This window comes from Dromaius novaehollandiae, chromosome 3 (genome assembly GCF_036370855.1).
Source record: "Dromaius novaehollandiae isolate bDroNov1 chromosome 3, bDroNov1.hap1, whole genome shotgun sequence".
NCBI classification, from domain to species: domain Eukaryota; kingdom Metazoa; phylum Chordata; class Aves; order Casuariiformes; family Dromaiidae; genus Dromaius; species Dromaius novaehollandiae.
Genome location: NC_088100.1, coordinates 87,126,271 through 87,139,817, shown reverse-complemented (window position 1 = coordinate 87,139,817; position 13,547 = coordinate 87,126,271). Strand labels below are relative to the sequence as shown.

The 13,547-nt window shown below is 40.4% G+C and overlaps 1 protein-coding gene and 1 long non-coding RNA gene across 2 annotated transcripts in view; one reads left to right on the top strand and one right to left on the bottom strand.

Annotated features, from left to right (window-relative positions):
• The first annotated feature begins 1,693 nt into the window (after nucleotides 1–1,693).
• LOC112984591 (uncharacterized) lies at nucleotides 1,694–5,364 on the top strand. The gene is made up of 2 exons (XR_010388481.1): nucleotides 1,694–1,811; nucleotides 4,012–5,364. It is a non-coding gene; the product is annotated as an uncharacterized LOC112984591 (long non-coding RNA).
• A 118-nt stretch (nucleotides 5,365–5,482) lies between these two features.
• Nucleotides 5,483–13,547, bottom strand: part of WDR64 (WD repeat domain 64) — a 102,709-nt gene continuing 94,644 nt past the window's right edge. Inside the window, exon 29 of the mRNA XM_026102538.2 lies at nucleotides 5,483–12,056. The gene's annotated coding sequence lies outside the window, so the exon portion shown is untranslated. The remainder of the gene's footprint in view (nucleotides 12,057–13,547) is intronic.

Below are 13,547 nucleotides of genomic sequence, written 5' to 3'. Positions count from 1 at the left end.
TCTGTTTATCTGACAGTATATACTGAGCGTGTTCCTCATTACTCACTAATCTATTGCTTACAAAAATTCAAGTAGTCTAAACAGACATCACAAATGATATCAAAGAAGTTAAAGCAGATGAACAACTATGACTCAATGAAACCCTGGAAGCTCCAAATCAATAGTATGGATCATTGTAATTCAGTAACCAGTCTACCTCCCTGTGTATTAGGGGGTACGGAGCATCAATTTTAGTTCCTGCTAATATGCTAGCAGTTGGTTCACAAGCCATGTTGCTGTTCCTTCTTTGCAGAATGACCATTTCCAGGAACGTAGAAAAGCAAACATCTGGGGCCAGCACTACTTCAGCCATCTCAGCCTAATCTATTCTAATGCTTGTCAGCAGCCTCAGGCATTCACACTAACCCACAACAGAGCCCTGTCTCCAACACCTTGTGCTCTGTTATGGATGTACTGTAAACAGGAAAAAGTAGTCTTCCTGGATGTTTACAATACAGAAGAAGCATAAAAGAGTTATATTTCAAATTGCTATTTACCTTCATAGAAAACTTTTCTTGTAGATGTCAGTGTTTCGATGTATGAGCCATATACATAATGCCCACTCACTGACTGTGTTTCTCTGAAGCTTAAAAGGTTTTTCTAAATAGCCATCTAGCACTGGCTGCATTAATTCTGAATGCCCATAATAAATAGTATCTTCATGTGGTTAGGAATGTATAAACACAAAATTTGTGTAGTCCACCAATGCTGTGAAATATCCCTTGACATTCTCGTATCTCATCAGAAGTAGAGATGTTTAAGGGAATTAAGGCAATGAGGAGGGTTATTTGTAGTACAATACCAGATGAATGCAAAGGCCCACTGGGTCATGAGACTTTTGCAACAGCAAAACGAAGTGGTGCTTGTGGCAAGAGTTTTTGATCTTTAAAGATATAAGTCAATATAGAGCACAAAAGCATGCTAATCTTATAGTAAACTAGTGTATATTTTCTTCCTTTTTATGGTCTTTCTTTGTTAAATGATCAGTCCCAGTGCACATGAATTCTCTCTACCAAGTAGCTGTATGACTGGCCTCTAGAGATCTGCTATGATACTGAGCCCCGAGGGAAACCAAGCACCAGGATCAGTTCAGGTTTGCTTATGGAAGCACAGAGGCAGGAACTCATGTTCTTTATAGGTAAATCTTTATGGGTAAATTTTATATGCTCATGCACTACCACTTTACACTTAGGCTGAAGAAGACGAGCAGATACCTTTTCTAGCATATTCATCCGTGTGAGCAGGTGGTTTTCTGTTTAGGGAAAACACAACTCCTTGGAGTTCAAATCCCTTGGGAAGGTGTGTGTTTTGCTGGGATGAGATCCAGAATAGCTTTCTAGCCTTTATTACTGGGATTAGGATTTTTTTATTCTGCATCCCCTGTATGTTGTCCAGAGAATTCTATAAACCAGTCTGGTGTCATCAGGTTCTTTTGGGCTCTCCAACCCTCACCAGAGCCTGAGTTGTGCCTAGATGACATTCTCTCAGTTTGGGAGTTATACACAGCTCCATCTCCAAATATCTTCTAAAGATGATCTAGCAGTTTTAACAGCTTGATTTAATCATTAACGAGAAATTGCAAAATCAAGCAAACTGCCACATATGACAATAAACATTTTGGCAGGCAGTGGGAAAGAAACAGCTGTGTCATCATATTTAAGCTGGAGGCCTGAGGCAAAGGAAACCTAAGTCCTTCTGAGGCAGGTGAACAGCACCTGTGAGTTGTTGCTGTTGATTTATTTAATGTGCTGCTGGGCCTCACTGTACCTGAGGTAAGTTGTTCCTAAATTACACAGGTAGCCTGTGTCACTTTTCCTGTGCAGTCCGTACTCTCTGACAAAAGGGATTTTGAATAGCGTTTGAAAATACTCCTTTGTGTCAACACTTCTGGTAATGTGGTGAGCTAGTAGGTGAAGGCCTGTATTTTAGGTTAGCCTAGGGAAGCATGGACTATGTGAGGACTTGGATAAAAGATTGTTTTAAACCTAAAGCTCAAGTAACAGGGATATAAAAGGAGTGAAGATCCTTCTGAAAAACGTGAAAGAGCTGTTGATCATGACCCGTGGGAAGACTGCAGTTCAGATTCCCAGGGACCTGATTCCAGTCCACAGACTTTCAATGGACTTTCAGACCACAAAAACGAGAGAAGGATAGATGCTTGCTTTTCATGTACAGGCTCCTCAGTGTGGACCAGCCCAATGGGTAGAGGAGGTTGTCTTTAAAATCCAGCAGGATGTTGATGCCTGGCCTCACAGAGGGGAAAGAATTTTTTGCTGCATTGATTGGGTGAAATTGTCCTCTCCTTTTCTTAGACTAGACAATTGATCAACAGTGCATGGCACTCATTGTGCTGGCTGGTGTGAGGAAAATCAGCTTCTGTAGGACTCCATTTCTCTCATTCATACTTTCATTTTCTTTGAAAACCAGAATAGTAGAGTTTTGTTGATATTTTGTGAGTAGCATGCATACCAATAAGTACAGAAGTGCTGACTTTGTTTATGCAGATGGACAATTGATGCAGTAAACAAGCTAGGATAAAGTAATTTGTCTCTTGTCATGCAGGAGACAATTATGTGTGAAGAAGCAGTTTCCATACGGTACCTTGCCCTGCCAGGAGCTGCACTGGTTGTAGGAGACTGTATAGAGGCTGCAGCAGGGAGTAGAGAGAAACCATACTTTGGGCTGTCTTTGTGGCAGCATTGCTAGGACAGAGGATAGAATACCTCCTTTGCTGGTTACTGCTCCTTTAGATTGAAGACAGATATGTTATAGAATTGTGGAAGGCAGCCCCAAACAGGTTAGCGGGCAAAGACCGACAGGGGAGCAGGAGGTTACGCGAACTTCAGCGCTTCTCTTCTCAGTATTACTGGCTGCTGGGATGCATGCTCTCAGGCCAGGGGATGTGGGCAGATTTTTGCAGATCTGCAGCTTTCTTACTCTCTCCCTTGTCTGCCCCTCTTATCTTCTGCGTTTCTGCAGGTGATGGAACGATAAGGAGGGGAGAGACAACAGCACAGCATGCCTTATCTGCACCTATTCACGTACTCCTTAACTGGCCTATGTTAGCTGAGGCATTTTTTAACTCATGGAAGTGAAAAGTATCCAAGGTCCTTTTTTAATTTGCTCTCCCGTGACTTTAGTCATTCGTTTTACATCCATCCAACACACTGACACCCAAGGCTCTGATTTTTCTAGGGATTTAATGCCTTCAAACCAGAAAGCACTGCAAACATCTTGCTGAACTGCAGCTTTGCAAAAAATGGAAGAGTTAGTGAAGGCTTAAAAAAATCTTAGCTCTCTTGAAGAGAATGGAAACTTGAAAAACTGAAGAGAATGGAGATTCACTCCTTAATCCTTTCACTGGTACCTATCTATGATGCTATCAAATGAATACAGTCTGGAGCTAGCAAGAGGTAGAACTTGATAGCACCCAATTTTTACCAGTCTGCTTGTTTTAGACAAACTCAGTGATGGTCTGAGCTGACATGGCTTCTAGTTTCTGTAGCCGTATAGATAATGGAAAAATATTTCATGCAGTTTAATGAGATGCAGATGTTCTATCAAATTTTGTTACAATTTTCTTGAAAATTCAGAGGTGAAGAAAGAGAAGCTTTGGTGGGAAAAGATTTATTTTAAATATTTTTTGAAGATCTAGTGAGTCTCTGGGACCATACAGGATGATCAAATAGTCTTTGTGCTTTTTGGGGGAAGGAAGGAAGCCCAGTAACCTACAATTTTCCTTCCCCTGCTATTCTGGGAAAATCCTCTCTTTTGAAAACACTGCATTAGCTCTGTCTAGCTTCACTAAGTGCCCTGTTCATTTTTGCTTCTCATGTAAGTACTTTTCTTCTTTGCACTACATGGCGTTAAATTAAAATAGGTTAATCAATAACTGTTCAGCAGCAGCTGAACACTCTCTCCTATGTTCACAGCCGTAAATCCTCTAAAAATCTGTCTTTTGCTTTTGTGTAGGTACTGATATATTGCATATTGCTGAGTCCTCCAGTGGAAAGTAGAAAACAAAATGTATCTGTTCCTCCTTTACATTTTATATTTGCCTTTGAAACCCACTGACACCAAGGAAGTTATTTTTGGTCAAAATCATTTTACAGAATATCAAGTGGGCAACATGAACCTGATTCTTTCTGTCCCACATGGTGGGTCAATGGAACCCGAAGACATCCTTGATCGAGATGCTGGCTGTTGGGATGCAAAGACATCCTCTTGTATTTTCTCTCATGACTGCCCTCCTGGAAGCATTCAAAATTTTAAGAAGTGCAAGGTGCTTACCAACCAAGACAGGTATACCATAGAGGTGGCTCAGGCCCTTGCTGAAGAAATCAGCCAAATTACTGACGGCTTTTTTCCACATATCATTGTAAACCATCTCCAAAGATTCAAGATGGATGCAAACAGGGAAAAGGAAGAAGCATCTTTTGGAATTCCCCAAGCAGAACAGGCCTGGGAAGAGTACATGGGATTTTTGAGCACTGCAAAATCACAGATGACAGGGGGCTTGATTCTGGATATCCACGGACAAGCACACCCTGAACAATGGATAGAACTAGGTTACACACTTTCAAAAACTTCCCTCAACTTGGGGGTCTTTTCTGCATCATCTTCCTCTATTAGCCATCTGGCCAGTCAGCTAGTCAATGTGTCTTTTGAGGCTTTGCTCACAGGGAACAGAAGTTTGGGTAGATACATCGAAGAACAAAATAACAGTTACATTTGTGTGCCTTCTCCATCCAATCCTAGTCCAAACAATGGTAGCTATTATAGTGGTGGATACATCACAAAGACTTTTGGCTCCCGTACTTCTGGCACCATTGATGCCATTCAGATTGAATTACCGCAGTGGGTGAGGGCAGCTGAAGAACGTCCCAAATTTTGTAAAGCACTAGCAAGGGCTGTAATGAAGTTCTGGCAAACCAACTACTGCAACCAGTACAGCCACGAGCTTCTGCCATGCTGAAAGAGGCTGTCTTTATTGAGGTTGCTTTCCATAATACAGTAATGATCTGGAACAACAGAAGAATTGATACAGCTGGAATACTTAAACCTGCAATCAGTCATGGATACTAAAGGATGAAGCTAACCTGCAAAGGAACAGAGGGACATCAACAGAGAAAATCCACAACTAGTACCAACAAACCAGTTAACAAACAACTTTGTACTAGATCCAACAGTGAAAAGACTGCCTGAAGATGAGTGGGCATCTCTGGAAATATCGCTTGTCTGATACGCTTTTCTGTTCTCAATTTCTTTCCAGTAGCATCCTCTGTTTTGTAGGATACAATAAACAACTATGCTTGTCCTAAATAATTCTGTGCATTGCAGTGCATTAGTAAATTATCTGCTCACAGAAATGGACTGTCTCTGCTTTTCCTGTGACACTTGAAAAAAACAGACAGTTGGGTAATATCACTGTGTAAATGTTTGGGACTGGGAAAAGTTTTCATTTGGTGTTTAAAAAGCACTAGGATTTGGAGCTCTTCACGGAAGCAGTAATGCTGAGCAATGACATGCAATCTGAATTACTTCAGGTTTTGTTAATTTAATGAATTATGAGAAAAAAGTCTGAGAGCATTACATTGCACTGTATTTTTTTTCCAACTAAATAGCACAGCAGTGGAGTAGTAACTGCATGGGAGGCTGCTAAAGTTAGAACATACAAGTCATGTTTTTTTAACAGTTCTGCTTACAGCATGGTTCCCTCCTGAGAGCTTGTGCACTGACTACATTCAGCATAGGATTAAACACTTAATTTGTTACAGGGAAGTGTATTACTTTAGGGATGGACCATTCTGCACAGTGCAAAATAAGATGACATGAACAGAAATGAGTACAAATCAGCTCTTGAGAAATACACGCAATTAACAAGGAAAGCCAAAGCCAACTGCTAGCAAGACTGAAAACAGTGTAACTCGGAAAGTAAGACTTATGAAGTCCTGGCAGTGGTACTGGTTGTATAAAAGAGAAGAATGACTAACTGGTCAGTTGTAAAGAAGTATTTAGTAAACTGGAAAGAAGTGGGATGAGATAGCTGCATCTTACAGCCAGACTTAAATACTTTTGTTCCAATTATAAGTAGGGACAACGCTAAAGAGAAACCCTTACACAATTATAAAACATCATGCATGGATTGTTTGTAGGGGCTCTCTGAACCTGGACTGTTCATTTGTAATGAATCTTTGAGGACTAGGTAAGTTTCAGATAACTGGAAGAAAGCTGATGTGGCTGTCTTTCAAAGGAAAACAGGACTCAGGGAATTGCAGGAGTATTAGCTTTCATATGCTACTGGTAAATCATGGGAAGCATGAAGAGGACACAAATAGTAAATAGTTAACAGATTATGGTTTATCTGCTGCCACTTGGTTTGTCAGACAAACTTGATTTTGGTTTTAATAAGGTTGGTTGATCATACTATTTAACATACTTCCACAGGATACTATGCTAAAAACGTATCATTATCCAAAAATCCAACATAGGCCTATAACAAATCAATTAAAAACAGATAAAACATTGCAAGTCATTCCATATTCTGCTCATCAGAAGGCAGTCTTTCTAAGAAGGCCAGCATATCAAACACTGTTCATTATCAATTGTTTAGGAAAAAAAAAAAACACTTTAGAAAAAAGATACTGGACTTTTGCCCCCAGAATAGTAGGTACTAATTGCACTAGTTACATGGATTGTTCTATGTACTAAAGTGATGCACTTGAGAAATGACTTATACCTTTAGTCAGATGAAGGGTGATAGGATATGTCTTCTCCAATCTGTGTCATGTCATGTCAGAGAGTGGGCCACTGTCCTGGAATGCTGAAATACCAGGAAGGAGTTGGGAAATCATGATAGACAACTGAACATGAGCTCAGCATGTACTCTTCTAGCTAGGAGGATGGACATGCTCTTTGAAAGCATAAGCAAGGAACTAACAAGCAAAACCAGAAGGGCATATTAACGCTCTGTTTTGTATCTAACTTCCATGAGATTGTGAGTATAAAATTGAGTTCTGAGGCAGACACTTTAAAAAAGATACCTACTGCGACGGAAAGAGCTAAAAAGGCTACAGTCATAAAAGTCATAAAAGTCGTCCTTGAAAAGGAACCAGAGCCCAATCATGTTTCAATTTCTTATATATATATAATTTGTAATTTGTAAGAAAGATTTTTTTTTTTAGTGTTTTTGGAAGCAGCATGCTTGTTATCTTCAATACTGACAAGCTTCTTTATCCACAGAACCAGTACAGCAGTGATGCAAGCATCAGTTTACATCTGTATCCCTTAAAGCTGATTTGGTCACTTGGAAAGGCTCAGGAATCAGGCCCTGGTCTATTCCAGGCTGGCATTTGCTCATTCTTGGTGGGAGAAGTGTGCAACAAGGTTGTCATTCAAAGGAATTTACCTCATGTTACTGTCTGTCCTTAGTAGTATCTCTAAAGAAGACCGCAGATGTATAGCATCTTCTGAGGATTCAACTGAAGAGCTACTGGGCCAGGAACAGAAAATTTGCATTTGCATCTCCCTCTAGCGCTTTGGTAAGGAACCCCTGTGGCTCCTTCAGGGGAGCCTCTTCGCAGCCTCAGACCTGCCTTTACATTCTCAGTGACTCAGGGCTGAGGCAGATCCTCACTCTGGCACCCACAGCTGGCTTTATAAGGCTATTCCTCTATTAGTCATCCAGCACTATCACTCTCATTTCCTCATCCTCCTGCTGTGACATCCTCCAAAACAACATCTCGGAGGTGTAAGAAGCTCTCTCATCCCCAAGCTGGAGAAAGGTAAGCAACCTAACTTTCCTAGATCCACTGTACATGCTTTGCTCAAGTCTAGTTAAAGGTGTAGGCAGCTGTTAGAGAAAGCAACTGTGGCAACAGGAAAAAAGAATCTGAAAAGACCAAGATTTCACCACCTCATACATTTTCTTGTCAGGCTACCTTTTCTGCTTTTGGAAGTCTTTTTTCCAGTACTTAAGCCAGTCTGTCCCCACCTGAACAATCAGACTGTCTCTGTCACTAGTATCTGACAGGCTTGCTCTGAGGGAAGTCTGGATGAATACAAAAACGACAGACTCTGAGCAAATGATTTGTTTCAAAGAACAATGTATATGATTAGCCAACAGAAAAAGCAATTATAGTCTGTCTGACTATGAAGACAGTGTACTGTGCTGAGAGAGATACATTGTGGGAAAAGTTATTCCCAGAAGATTGTTGCTCCTTCTCTTGGGTTGACTGCAGTAGCTCCTTTGCTGGGCTGTCCTTCCTCCTCTGCATTGGCATTCTCTAAAGATCTCAGATGTCTTCTGAGTGACCTCCTATCTCTCCTCTCATCGTTGCAGAGTTCATCATTTTATTTAAGGAGGACACTTCCTGGCAGTATACTCCACCTCCTGCAGAAAAAAGCCCTTCATTTTTTTCCTGAGCAGTGGACCTCTATGTAGGTGGAGTGATGCCTGGAGCTTTTTATTCACTTCATTCTCAAATCCAGGTGTGATGGCTCAACTTACAAACAGTGCTGATTGGTGGCAGAATAAATAAATAACTTATCAGTTGTTTTTCAAATACATATTTAATGCAGAAAAATGTATATGCTCGATAAAACCAGTTTGCAGACTAGAACACACAACTGGGAAAAAATAATTTGTGACTTGTCACACCAGGATACCCAATACTGAGACTTTTGTGGGCTGAAAACACATTGTTTAGGTTTTATACAACCCCTAATAGTGTGTCAGTTAGCTTTACAGGGAAAAGAATGTATGGTGGTAGAACTGATCAGGCTGGAAATGTCAGTAAAGGAAGATTACTCTGTTCAGAAACAGTATTTGTCATTTGTAATTCATCTGCCAAGGAAGAAAACATAACCAAGAATAGGAGTCTAATAGAATGTGACTCATGTAGGTAAAAGCATTCAACCTAGAAGAGCAAATTAAACGAGAAAAGAGACCATTAGGAGGGTAATTCAGTTTGGAAAGACCTGGATACATTGCACCTGAGGGAAAACCTGTAGTACTGATACGGTTTTGCTTTTACAAACTGCTTCCAGTAGTGAGATTCACTCGCTCACCAGAAAAAACATTAGAAAAAGCTCAGACACAATATAAAGATATCTAGGACTAAAGACATATCATCAAAATTTATGTCCATTTGGGGAACCTTTATCTAATAACTTATATACACTGTGCTTGAAGCCACAGAGCAAATCAAAAATTGAAACTGATAGCTAAGTGCAGAGAAACCCTGTAACAATGGAATTTGCAGGAAACCAGGTTTTTCACATTGTTTATCGTTTCCCTTACTGAGATCTGGTCACAGAAATCCTTCACATTTACTAATGAGGGATGGCCCTTTTATCATACACTAATCATAAATCATAGAATAATTTAGGTTTGGAAGGATTATCTGGAGGTCACCTGGTCCAACCTGAGCTTAGAGCAGAGTCAACTTTGAAGTTCAGTCCAATTTCAAAGTTAGATAAAGTTGCTCTGGATCATATTCAGTTGAGTTTTGCATTATCTCCAAGGAGGCAAGTATAGAATCTCTGGACAACCTCTTCTAATGTTAGACCACTGTTATGGTGAAAATATTCTTCCTAATGTCTGATCTCAGTTGTGCTTGTTGCCCTCTACTCATTTCATTGCGTACTGCTAAGAAGAGTCTGGCTCCGTCTTCTCTATAACTTCCCACTATGTAGTTGTAGATAGCAGTAAGAGCTAAAATTTTCTCAGACTCTTACATGTCACGTGTGCCCAGCTTCCTAATCATCCTGATGACTCTCTGCTGGACCTCCTTCAGTATGTCAGTGTCTTTTTTATATTAGGAAGCTCAGAACTGGACACCACATTCCAGGTGCACTCTCACAAATGCCAAATAGAGGGGAATAATCATGTCCTTTGACATGCTGGTCATAGTCGAAATACACCTGAAATTTTGAAATACAGCCCAGTATGTGGTTAGTCTTCATCACTGCAAAGGTGCACTGCTGGCTCATGTTCCAGTTGTTGTCTGCAAGGAACCCCATGTCATTTTCTGCAAAGCTGCTCTTCATCCATTTGGCTCCCAGCCTGAAATGTTGCATGGGGTTATCCCACCCGATTTTCAGGAAACTGTATTGGCCCCTGTTGGCCCAATATCTCCAGTCTTTTTTAGATCTGAATGACTGCCCTACCATCAATGTATTGACCACTCCTACCAGTTTGGTATTGTCCGTATGGCTCCGGAGTGCTGTATTGACTGTGTATATTTGAAACACATCTACCATAACTAAATGATAGTTTTGCTTAATGAAAAGGTCTGATAACATGAAGACAATTTAAGAGGAACGTTCTTGTCCTTATAAAACATCATTGTGATGCAAAGACTATTTAAGGCAAATACTCCTAAGGTTTTAACAAGCAGCCTGTAAAATGGTTTGCAAACCACAGAAATAACTTCAACCAGTTTCAACCATGGAACAAGTGTAATTTAAAGAGAGGTACCTGTTCTATTTGGCTTTGTTTCCATGTTTATACTTGTCTTCTGAGTGTCTCTAGACCCTCCGGCTGTTCTTTTCAAATTGTTTAGTTTCTTCAGACATTTCAAAAGTCCAAATGAATAACTAATACAGAATATTTAAACACCTCTTTGAACACAGGGTGGAAAATAATGTCTTCTCTCCAAGCAAAGCTCCTAAACAACAAGGCTATAGTAAAAATAAAGCAGAGGTCTTTGAGAAAGGTGTACATACCAGCCTCAGCTCTAGAAAGGAATTCAATCATGTGACTCCAAGATGCCCATCTCCTAAAAGGACATAGGTTTCAATAGCCTGGTCCTCATAGCGTTTCTCATTGGTAGTCTGAGTGTCTTCTTGCTCAGTGTGCTGGAATTTGTAACTATTATACTGAGGCATAAAGTCTCACCAAGCATTGCACAGGCAGCCCTAGTATCACGGCAGGCCTGAGGCTTCTCCTAAGTGACTGAGTATCACAGGTTCATAATTTGGCTTGGAAAGGACCTCTAGAAATCACCCAGTCCAATGCCCTTCTCAAAACAGGTCTAATAGGATTCAGTTGCTCATGCCTGTGTCCGGTTGAGTCTTGGACACCTTCAAACACAGAGATTCCACAATCACTCTAGGCACCCTCATGGTAAAAAAAAAAAAAAAAAGCAAAAAAAAAAAAAGCTTAATATCTAATCATAATATTCCATGTTCCAACTTGTGTCTGCTACCTCTTGTCCTATCACATCTCCAAGAAAAGTCTAGCTCCGTCTTCTTTGTATCCTCCTACTTTCAGGTAGTTGTAGACAGCAGTGAGGTCTCCCCTTAGCCTTCTCTTCTCCACGCTGAACAGGCCCAGTTCTCTCAGCCTCACCTTGTGCATCATGTTCCCGAGTCCTCTGACCATCTTGGTGGCCCTCCGTTGTACTCTGTCCAATATGTCAATATCCTTCTTGTACTGGGGAACCCAAAATTGAACACAGCACTCCATGTGCAGTCTTACGAGTGCCAAATAGAGGGTAAGAATCATTTCCCTGGATCTGTGAGCTATGCTCTTACTAATACAGCCCAGGATGCAGCTGGCCTTCTTTGCTGCAAGGGCTTATGTTCAACTTGTCCACAAGGACCCTCAGACCCTTTTCTGTGGAACTGCTTTCTAGGTTTAATGGACTTGCTAGAAGCAAACATTCCCTGGATGTTAGTCTATGCTGACTGTGAAGTCTAATGAATGTCTCCTGCATCCTTGGAATGGAAAGTAATAGATATTCAAGATACTAAAAGAACTGGTGTGTGAATTAACATGATATTGTTGAAGTTCTCAAAATAGAGCAGTTCAGAGCAGAAATAGCACCTGCCTGAATGCTTGTGACTATTACTTTCAGTACATCTAATTTTCCTTGACATCAGAGTTTATTTTGATTATAACTGCAGACACTTGTAGGACTTCACATGGCACAAAGAAGTAGCCAAAGTGCAGAATGGGACCACATTTGTTGCTGGTGCCTTCTTGTGATTCTTCTCTTAAACAAATGTGATTGCTGTAAAACAGAACACAAGATTTAGTTACAAAAAATAACTTATACTAACATAACTAACTGCTAAGTGAATGCCACACTGCTCACCATAGGTATTTCCTTCTTAGGAACAAAGCATTAGAGAAGATAACACAGAAAAGATTTTAAAACTTTTTCCATCCTTTGCTTATTTAGGAAGAAACAAGTCACATTTTCTTCTGGTAACTTATTGCATTACACTTCTACTATATAAAACAAATATATTCCAGTATGAGACAAATTCAGCTCAATTTTCTGTTGTAATTTACATGCACAAGCCTTTATTCTATGATGTTAATAAAATATCAGTCTGTATTTCAACACAGAATCATAGAATGATTTAGGTTGAAAGGGACCTCTAGAGGTCATGTAGTCCTCCCCCTGCTCAAAACGGGCCTGATTAGATCAGATTGCTCACAGCTGCAACCAGTTGACTCTTGAACACCTTCAAGGATGGAGATTCCACAACCTCTTTGGGTGACCTGTTCCAGTATTTGAGCACTGTCACGGTAAAAAAAAAAAAAAATTCCTTGTATCTATTTGGAATTTTCTTGTATCTATTTGGAATTCGTGTCTGTTGCCTCTTGTCCTGTCACTGTGCACCTCTGAGAAGGTCTGGCTCTGTCTTTGTCTTCCTACCTTCAGGTAGTTATACACAGCAGTAAAATCTCCCCTTACCCTTCTCTTCTTAACAGCGCACAGACTCAGTTCTCTCAGACGCTTCTCATATGTCATGTGCTCCAGCCCCCTGACAATCTTGACAGCCCTCTACTGGACTCATTTCAGTATATGAAGTGAATATATGAAGTCTTGTAATGGGGAGCTTAAAACTGGATACAGTACTCCAGATACATTCTCAAATATATTGATTCAAATTTCACAAACATGCTAGCAGATATGGTTTCTGGCACCAGCTGTGTCATGGAAAACTTTTTTCTGGCTTCAGTGGATCAAAGCATACCTCTCTACCAAAAACTTGCAGATCAACATGTGTTGGTCCTTGGCCTATAAGCTTTCATCTGTAGAATTCCTTTTGATCTAAAACCTTTAATAGTAATTTCCCATTTGGAATAAAAATGCATGCCAAGGTAGCCAGAAAAGATAGCCAAAAATTCTGGGGGATTTCTCTCCTGAAGTTTCAGAAACTGTCTTCCTGCAGGTAACTGGCTTTCGGAAGTCACCAAGTATATATATTTATAGTGTGTCATGCAGAACTACCCCTTCCTGCAGTTTCTCCAGCACCTAGACTGGTTAGGCTTCCTTCTTTGTCTCCACTGGGTAGAAAATGCACACTGCACTTTGTTAAAAGATGCCACTTGCTGATGCTCTGTGCACTCCCACAAATATGGGGACAGAGGACAGATTATCCTGGCAGCACTCTCCACATTTAATGTCCAAAACACAATTTTCCCAAGTTTCCAAGTTATTTAAAGTGGTAGCCTGTCAAGCATGATTAGTAAAGAAATCTAAATGTTT